Source organism: Salvelinus alpinus, chromosome 9 (genome assembly GCF_045679555.1).
Source record: "Salvelinus alpinus chromosome 9, SLU_Salpinus.1, whole genome shotgun sequence".
Taxonomy (NCBI): Eukaryota; Metazoa; Chordata; class Actinopteri; order Salmoniformes; family Salmonidae; genus Salvelinus; species Salvelinus alpinus.
The window spans coordinates 69,850,504-69,860,034 of record NC_092094.1 but is presented as its reverse complement, the minus strand read 5'-3'; the positions used below and the strand labels follow the sequence as shown (position 1 = coordinate 69,860,034).

The 9,531-nt window shown below is 47.2% G+C and overlaps 1 protein-coding gene across 4 annotated transcripts in view; it reads left to right on the top strand.

Moving 5' to 3' along the window:
* fancm (FA complementation group M) overlaps positions 1-9,531 on the top strand; it is a 75,006-nt gene that overhangs the window by 26,173 nt on the left and 39,302 nt on the right. The gene's annotated exons all lie outside the window — the stretch shown is intronic.

The following is a 9,531-nucleotide window of genomic DNA, read 5'->3' as shown; positions in this document are numbered from 1 at the left end:
AGCCTCACGGCCAAGATAGACTGTACTAGTGGCACTCGGCTAGCTATGCTAGCTTCGCCCTCATGGGGGTGCTAGCAAGCAACCTAGGTAGAGCTAGGTATCAACAGCCCATGTCAGCCAATCCAGTAGGGGCTGAAAGTTATGGCGAGCTTCGATTGGTCACTCACGCCGCGATATCGCAGAAGATTTGCATAAAATTCCGCTTTCCCCAACGTTAGTCCCTGTTCAGCTCCCAGGCCCATGCTCGCTTCACTCAGCGGTTCCCCGCCCACTCCGCTTATCTTCTCTTTCCTTCCACAGAATTTGAATGACTTCATGATGCCACTGTATATGAACACGAGCTGTCAGTGTTGTGGGTTCCAGTACTCACCATCCTCCCGTTCCTGCAGCTCATGAGTTCTGTCTGCCAACTGGTGGGTGTCTGAAATGGAGCTCATGGGAAAGCTGGTCTTTAGACTATAATGATAATATATGGGTTATAATGAGAATAAATAAAAAATTCTCCACGTTTTGGTTGAAGCACTACACAGCCGATTCAAATAATCAAAGCTTGATGATGAGTTGGTTATTTGTATCAGCTGTGTAGTGCTAGGGCAAAACTAAAATGTGCACCCAGGGCCCCCGCCCCCTGTGCACCTTGCCCTGTTGCTTCACCTTTAATTCACTTGCTTTACCTATGACCTTTCTTCAGGTCAACGGATGGTCACTAGCATACTACACTGAACAAAAATATAAACGCAACATGCAACCATTTCAGAGATTTTACTGTGTTACAGTTCCATATAAGGAAGTCAGTCAATTTTAAATAACTTCATTAGGCCCTATCTATGGATTTTGCATGACTGGGAATACAGATATGCATCCGTTGGTCACAGATACCTAAAAAAGTAGGTGGCATGGATCAGAGACCCAATCAGTATCTGGTGTGACCACCATTTGCCTCGTGCAGCGTGACACACATCTCCTTCGCATAGAGTTGATCAGGCTGTTGATTGTGACCTGTGGAATGTTGTCCCACTCCTCTTCAATGGCTGTGCGAAGTTGCTGGATATTGGCGGGAACTGGAACACACTGTCGTTACACGTCGATCCAGAGCATCCCAAACGTGCTCAATGGGTGACGTGTCTGGGGAGAATGCAGGCCATGGAAGAACTGGGATATTTTCAGCTTCCAGGAATTGTGTATAGATCCTTGCGACATGGGGCCGTGCATTATATGCTGAAACGTGGTGATGGCTGCAGATGAATGGCACAACAATGGGCCTCAGGATCTTGCCACGGTATCTCTGTGCATTCAAATTGCCATCGATAAAATGCAATTGTGTTCGTTGTCCGTAGGTTAAGCCTGCCCATACCATAACCCCAACGCCACCAAGGGGCACTCTGTTCACAACGTTGACATCAGCAAGCGACGCCACAGGTCAAGACCCTGGTGAGGACAACGAGCACGCAAATGAGCTTCCCTGAGACGGTTTCTGACAGTTTGAAGAAATTCTTCAGTTGTGTAAACCCAAATTCATCAGCTGCCAATTGCACGCTCCCTCAACTTGAGACATCTGTGGCATTGTTTTGTGTGACAAAGCTGTACATTTTAAAGTGGCCTTTTATTGTCCCCAGCACAAGGTGCACCTGTATAATGATCATTCTGTTTAATCAGATTCTTGATATGCAACACCTGTCAGGTGGATGGAATATCTTGGCACAGGAGAAATGCTCAGTAACAGGGATGTAACTAAATTTGCGTCTAAAATTTGAGAGAAGTACGCTTTTTATGCGTATGGACATTTCTGGGATCTTTTATTTCAGCTCATGAAACATGATACCAACACTTTACATGTTGCGTTTATTTTTGTTCAGTATACTTAACCACTCTGGTTAAGTACACACAAGTGACAGAAACAACTGCTCAAAGCAGGTTTTGATTCAGAGGATCTTTTATTGTTCAAATCATTTAAAATGTACATTGGCAGATGTTGCGGGTGTAGCGGAATGCTTGTAACAAAGTTGCTTAGGAGCCATCTATTGGCGTCGTCTTGTACCTTAATTTCTGGGCAACGTGGATGCAGCCATAGAAATAGAATCTGTAGAAGGGGCTTAAGGGGCCTCTAACCCTGGCAATTAAACTCATGATGGATTTCTATGGCTGCAGCACTATAAAACACCGTTGCCAGAGTCAAATAAAGAGATGTGGCTCTGACCTTCACCCACTGTGGATCATTATGCCATTATATTGTCTACAGACATCACATTTTATTGATCACATACACATGGTTAGCAGATGTTAAGGCGAGTGTAGCAAAATGCTTGTGCTTCTAGTTCCGACCATGCAGTAATATCTAACAAGTAATCTAACAATTTCACAACTACCTTTTGCACACAAGTGTAAAGGAATGAATAAGAATATGTACATATAAATATATGGATGAGCGATGGCCGAACGTCATAGGCTAGATGCAGTAGATGGTATAGAGTACAGTATATACATATGAGATGAGTAATGTAGGGTATGTAAACATTATATAAAGTGGCATTGTTTAAAGTGGCTAGTGATACATTTATTACATCAAATTTTGTAATTATTAAAGTGGCTAGAGATTTGAGTCAGTATGTTGGCAGCAGCCACTTAATGTTAGTGAATCATCTTTGCCTCGATCCTGACTGGTCTCCCAGTCCCTTCCGCTGAAAAACATCCCCACAGCATGATGCTGCCACCACCATGCTTCACCATAGGGATGGTGGCAGGTTTCCTCCAGACGTGACGCTTGGCATTCAGGTCAAATAGTTTAACTTTGGTTTCATCAGACCAGAGAATCATGTTTCTCATGGTCAGAGTCCTTTAGGTGCCTTTCGGCAAACTCCAAGTGGGCTGTCATGTGCCTTTTACTGAGGAGTAGAGTCCGTCTGGCCACTCTAGCTTAAAGGCCTGATTGGTGGAGTGCTGTAGAGATGGTTGTCCTTCTGGAAGGTTCACCCATCTCCAGAGAGGAACTAATTATGGGGTATCGCGTGTAGATTGTTGAGGGAAATGTTTTATTTATTAAGGCTGTTAAAGTAACAAAAAGTGGGAAGTCAAGGGGTCTGAATACTTTCCGAATACATAATCTGTGGATCTATTGGGGTGGTATGCAAATTGAAGTGTGTCTAGGGTGTCATGTAAGGTGAAGGTGATATGATCTTAACTAGCCTCTCTAAGAACTACAGGGCAATATTGATTTAGTTCAGTTACCTTTGCTTTCCTGGGTACAGGAACAATGGTGGACATCTCGAGGCAAGTGGGGAAGGCAGACTGGGATAGGGAGAGATTGAATATGTCCGTAAACACTCTAGCCAGCTGGTCTGCGCATGCTTTGAGGATACGGCTAGTGATGCCGTATGGGACGGCATCCTTGCGAGGGTTAACACGCTTAAATGTCTTACTCACGTCGGCCACGGAGAATGAAAGACCACAGTCCCCGGGAGAGGGCCGCGTCGGTGGCACTGTGTTATCCTCAAAGCGGGCGAAGAAGGTGTTTAGTTTATTCGGTTGCAAGGCTTCGGTGTCTGTGACGTGGCTGCTTTTCCTGTTGTAATCTGTGATTGTCTGGAGTCCCTGCCACGTACGTCTCGTATCTGAGCTGTTGAATTGCGACTCCACTTTGTCTCTGTACTGACATTTTGCCTGTTTGATTGCCTTATGGAGGGCATTACTGCACTGTTTGTATTCAACCATATTCCCAGAGACCTTGCTGTGGTTAAATGCAGTGGTTAGCGCTTTCAGTTTTGCGCAAATGCTGCCATCCATCCACGGTTTTCGGTTTGGGTAGGTTTTATTAGTCAGTGTGAACAACATCCCCTACACACTTCCTGATGAACTCCGTCACCGTGTCAGTGTATACGTCAATGTTATTCTCAGAGGCAACTCAGAACATATCCCAGTCCATGTGATCAAAACAATATTGAAGCATGGATTCCGATTGGTCAGACCAGCACTGAATTGACCTTATCACGGGAACTTCCTGTTTGAGTTTTTACCTATAGGAAGGGAGGAGCCAAATTGAGTTGTGATCTGATTTGCCAAAGGGGGAGCGGGGGAGGGCTTTGTAGCCATCCTGGAAGGGAGAGTAACAGTGGTTGAGAGTTTTATCAGTGAGAGTACTACAGTCGATGTGTTGATAGAACTTTGGTAGCGTTTTCCTCAAATTTGTGTTAAAAGTCCCCAGCTACAATAAATGCAGCCTCAGGGATATGTGGTTTCCAAATCCACAAAGTCCAGTGTAGTTCCTTGAGGGCTGTTGTGGTATCGGCTTGAGGGGGAATATACACGGCTGTGACTAACCGAAGAGAATTTTCTTGGGAGGTAATACGGTCTGCATTTGATTGTGAGGTATTCTAGGTTGGGTGAAGTAAAGGACTTGAGTTCCTCTACGTTATCACAATCACACCATGACTAGTTAATCATGAAACATACATCTCTGTTTTTCTTCTTCCTGGACAGTTGTTTATTCCTGTCTGCGCGATGTACTGAGAACCCAGCTGGCTGTATGGATGGGGACAGTATATCCGGAGAGAGCCATGATTCTGTGAAACAGAGTATGTTACAGTCCCTGAGCTCGTCTACTTTATTGTCCATGGACTGAACATTAGTGAGTAATATACTCGGAAGTGGTGGATGGTGTGCACGTCTCCTGAGTCGGACTTCAAGTCCGCTCCAAATACCTCTTCTCCGCCGGCGGCGTCTTGGAACAGCCACTGGAATAAGTTCAATTGCCTTGGGGGATATGAACAAAGGATCAAATTTGGGAAGTCGTATTTCTGGTCAGAATGCTTGTGAGTTACCGCCGCTCTGATATCCAAAAGTTATTTCCGGCTGTATGTAATAACACAAACGTTCTGTAACACAAACGCTAATAATGTAAGAAATAACTAAAAATACTGCAAAGTTGCTTCGGAGCTAGTAGCAGAGCTGCCATGTCTTTCGGCGCCATCAATTGAGTAGTGTAGCATGCTTCCAGCTAGCGTGTGAGTCTGTGATGAGAGCCATGGGGGGTTAGGCCTAGTAGTCAGTTTCCAGTAATTCACCAAACCCAAAATGTTGTTTCATGGTGAGATTGTGATCTGGAATACCTCAACATCAAATCGTCACTGCCGTGTATTTTCGCTCACAAGCAGATGCCACAACGTCTCTCAAGAAACTATGCTGGATTGTGCAAACTGGAAGCCGCTTATCCTGAGGCTGCATTTATTTTAGCTGGGGACTTTAATAAAGGAAATCTGAAGAAAATGCTACCGAAATTCTATCAACACATCTCCTGCTAAGGGCCTCCCGGGTGGCGCAGTGGTCTAGGGCACTGCATCGCAGTGCTATGCTGCGCCACCAGAGTCTGGGTTCGCGCCCAGGCTCTGTCGCAGCCGGCCGCGACCGGGAGGTCCGTGGGGCGACGCACAATTGGCTTAGCGTCGTCCGGGTTAGGGAGGGTTTGGCCGGTAGGGATATCCTTGTCTCATCGCGCTCCAGCGACTCCTGTGGCGGGCCGGGCGCAGTGCGCGCTAACTGAGGGGGGCGGGTGCACGGTGTTTCCTCCGACACATTGGTGCGGCTGGCTTCCGGGTTGGAGGCGCGCTGTGTTAAGAAGCAGTGCGGCTGGTTGGGTTGTGCTTCGGAGGACGCATGACTTTCGACCTTCGTCTCTCCCGAGCCCGTACGGGAGTTGTAGCGATGAGACAAGATAGTAATTACTAGCGATTGGATACCACGAAAAATTGGGGAGAAAAGGGGATAAAATTTATAAAAAAAAAAAAAAAAAAAAAAAAAACACATCTCCTGCTGCACGCGCATCACATACTCTGGATCATTTTTAATCGCCCTTTCCGGGCGGCTGCAAGGCCCTCCCCCCACACCCCCTTTCTGCAGATCAGATCACGTCTTCATTCTGCTCCTTCCCACCTATAGGCAGAAACTTAAACAGGAAACTCCCGTGGTAAGGACGGTTTAACGTTGAGAATAGTAACGACGTATACACTGACTCGTGACTGGATTCATCAGGAAGTGCGCAGAGGATGTTGTTCCCACTGTTAGAACTTATCCAAATCTAAAACGGTGGATAGGTGCCAGCATTCAAATAAAATAAAATTGTACTGGTCGCGTACACATATTTTGCAGATGTTATGACTGGTGTGAAATGCTTATGTTCCTAGCTCCTAGGTAAATAATGTATTGTCATTTTGGAGTCACTTTTATTGTAAATAAGAACAGAATATGTTTCGGAACACTTCTACATTAATGTGGGTGCTACCATGATTAAAGATAATCCTGAATTAATTGTGAATAATGAGTGAGAGAGTTAGACACACAAATATCACCCCCCTCCCCCCAAGACAGAGCACACCCTCATCCACATCGACAGGGCCTTCGTGTCGAGGGTCACAAGCTTCAAGTTCCTCGTGTGCACATCACTGACGACCTGAAATGGTCCCTTCACACAGACAGTGTGGTGAAGAAAGAGCAGCAGCACCTCCTCAACCTCAGGCACCTCCACAACCAGAGGGTGGTGCTATCAGCCCAACGTACACTACATGACCAAAAGTACTTGGACAGCTGCTCGTCGAACATCTCATTCTGAAATCATGGGCGGCAGGTAGCCCAGTGGTTAGAGCGTTGGGCCAGTAACCGAAAGGTTTCTGGATCGAATCCCCGAGCTGACGAGGTAAAGATCTGTCGTTCTGCACCTGAGCAAGGCAGTTACCCACTGTTCCCCCGGGCGCCGACGACGTGGATGCCGATTATGGCAGCCCCCCGCACTTCTCTGATTTAGAGGGGTTGGGTTAAATGCGGAAGACACATTTCAGTTGAATGCATTCAGTTGTACAATTGACTAGATAGCCCCCTTTCCCCCCTATGTTGCGATAACAGCCTCCACTCTTCTGGGAAGCCTTTCCACTAAATGTTGGAACATTGCTGTGGGGACTTGCTTCCATTCAGCCACGAACATTTGGGGAAGGCCCTTTCCTGTTCCAGCATGACATTTCTGTAGGGCACTGATGTTGGCCGATTAGACCTGGCTCGCAGACGGCGTTCCAATTCATACCAAAGGTGTTCGATGGGGTAGAGCTCAGGGCTCTGTGCAGGCCAGTCAAGTTCTTCCACACCAATCTCGACAAACCATTTCTGTATGGCTCTCGCTTTGTGCACGGAGGCATTGTCATGCTGGAACAGGAAAGGGCCTTCCCCAAACTGTTGCCACAAAGTTGGAAGCACAGAATCGACTAGAATGTCATTGTATGCTGTAGCTTTAAGGGGCCTAGCCCAAACCATGAAAACAGCCCCAGACCATTATTCCTCCTCCGCCAAACTTTACAGTTGGCACAATGCATTGGAGCAGGTAGCGTTCTCCTGGCATCCGCCAAACCTAGATTAATCCGTTGGACTGCGTGATTCATCACAGATGGTGAAGTGTGATTCATGCATTGCGCATGGTGATCTTAGGCTTGTGTGCATCTGCTCGGCCATGGAACCCCATTTTTCATGAAGCTCCCAACAAACAGTTGTTATGCTGACATTGCTTCCAGAGGCAATTTGGAACTCGTGGTGAGTGTTTTTACAGCACTCGGCGGTCCCATTCTGAGAGCTTGTGTGGCCTAGCACTTCGCAGCTGAGCCTTTGTTGCTCCTAGACATTTCCACTTCACAATAACAACACTTACAGTTGACCGGGGCAGCTCTAGCAGGGCAGATAGTTGATGAACTGAGTTGTTGGAATGGTGGCATCCTATGACGGTGCCACGTTGAAAGTCACTGAGCTCTTCAGTAAGGCCATTCTACTGCAAATGTTTGTCTATGGAGATTGCATGGCTGTGTGCTCAATTTTATACACCTGTCAGCAACTGGTGTGGCTGAAATAGCCGAATACACTCATTTTAAGGTGTCCACATACTTTTGACTATATAGTGTATCATCGAGGGCACGCTGTCTGCCCTACAGGAGATCTACAGCACCCGGTGTCACAGAAAAGCCAAGAATAAAGGACCTCAGCCACCCGAGCCGCAGCCTGTTCACCCTGCTACCATCTGGAAGAAGGAGACAGTACAGGTTCACCAAAGCTGGGACAGAGAGACTGATAAACAGCTTCAGGCCATCAGACTGTTAAACAGTCACCGCAAGCCGGCCTCCGCTCAGTACCCTGCTCTGAACCTTCGTCACTGTTACTAGCCGGCTACACCTGGTACTCTACCCAGCACCTCAGACTGCTTTGCCCTACATACATAGTCATTGAATACTGGACACTTTAAAAATATTTACATACTGTTTTACCCACTTTATATGTATATATGGTATTCTAGTCATAGCTCATCCTACATAACTACTGCTTTACACACATTTCTAGTCTACTGTATACACACTGTTATACACTGCTCAAAAAAATAAAGGGAACACTAAAATAACACATCCTAGATCTGAATGAATGAAATATTCTTATTAAATACTTTTTTCTTTACATAGTTGAATGTGCTGACAACAAAATCACACAAAAATGATCAATGCAAATCAAATTTATCAACCCATGGAGGTCTGGATTTGGAGTCACACTCAAAATTAAAGTGGAAAACCACACTACAGGCTGATCCAACTTTGATGTAATGTCCTTAAAACAAGTCAAAATGAGGCTCAGTAGTGTGTGTGGCCTCCACGTGCCTGTATGACCTCCCTACAACGCCTGGGCATGCTCCTGATGAGGTGGCGGATGGTCTCCTGAGGGATCTCCTCCCAGACCTGGACTAAAGCATCCGCCAACTCCTGGACAGTCTGTGGTGCAACGTGGCGTTGGTGGATGGAGCGAGGCATGATGTCCCAGATGTGCTCAATTGGATTCAGGTCTGGGGAACGGGCGGGCCAGTCCATAGCATCAATGCCTTCCTCTTGCAGGAACTGCTGACACACTCCAGCCACATGAGGTCTAGCATTGTCTTGCATTAGGAGGAACCCATGGCCAACCGCACCAGCATATGGTCTCACAAGGGGTCTGAGGATCTCATCTCGGTACCTAATGGCAGTCAGGCTACCTCTGGCGAGCACATGGAGGGCTGTGCGGCCCCCCAAAGAAATACCACCCCACACCATGACTGACCCACCGCCAAACCGGTCATGCTGGAGGATGTTGCAGGCAGCAGAACGTTCTCCACGGCGTCTCCAGACTCTGTCACGTCTGACACATGTGCTCAGTGTGAACCTGCTTTCATCTGTGAAGAGCTCAGGGCGCCAGTGGCGAATTTGCCAATCTTGGTGTTCTCTGGCAAATGCCAAACGTCCTGCACGGTGTTGGGCTCTAAGCACAACCCCCACCTGTGGACGTCGGGCCCTCATACCACCCTCATGGAGTCTGTTTCTGACCGTTTGAGCAGACACATGCACATTTGTGGCCTGCTGGAGGTCATTTTGCAGGGCTCTGGCAGTGCTCCTCCTGCTCCTCCTTGCACAAAGGCGGAGGTAGTGGTCCTGCTGCTGGGTTGTTGCCCTCCTACGGCCTCCTCCACGTCTCCTGATGTACTGGCCTGTCTCC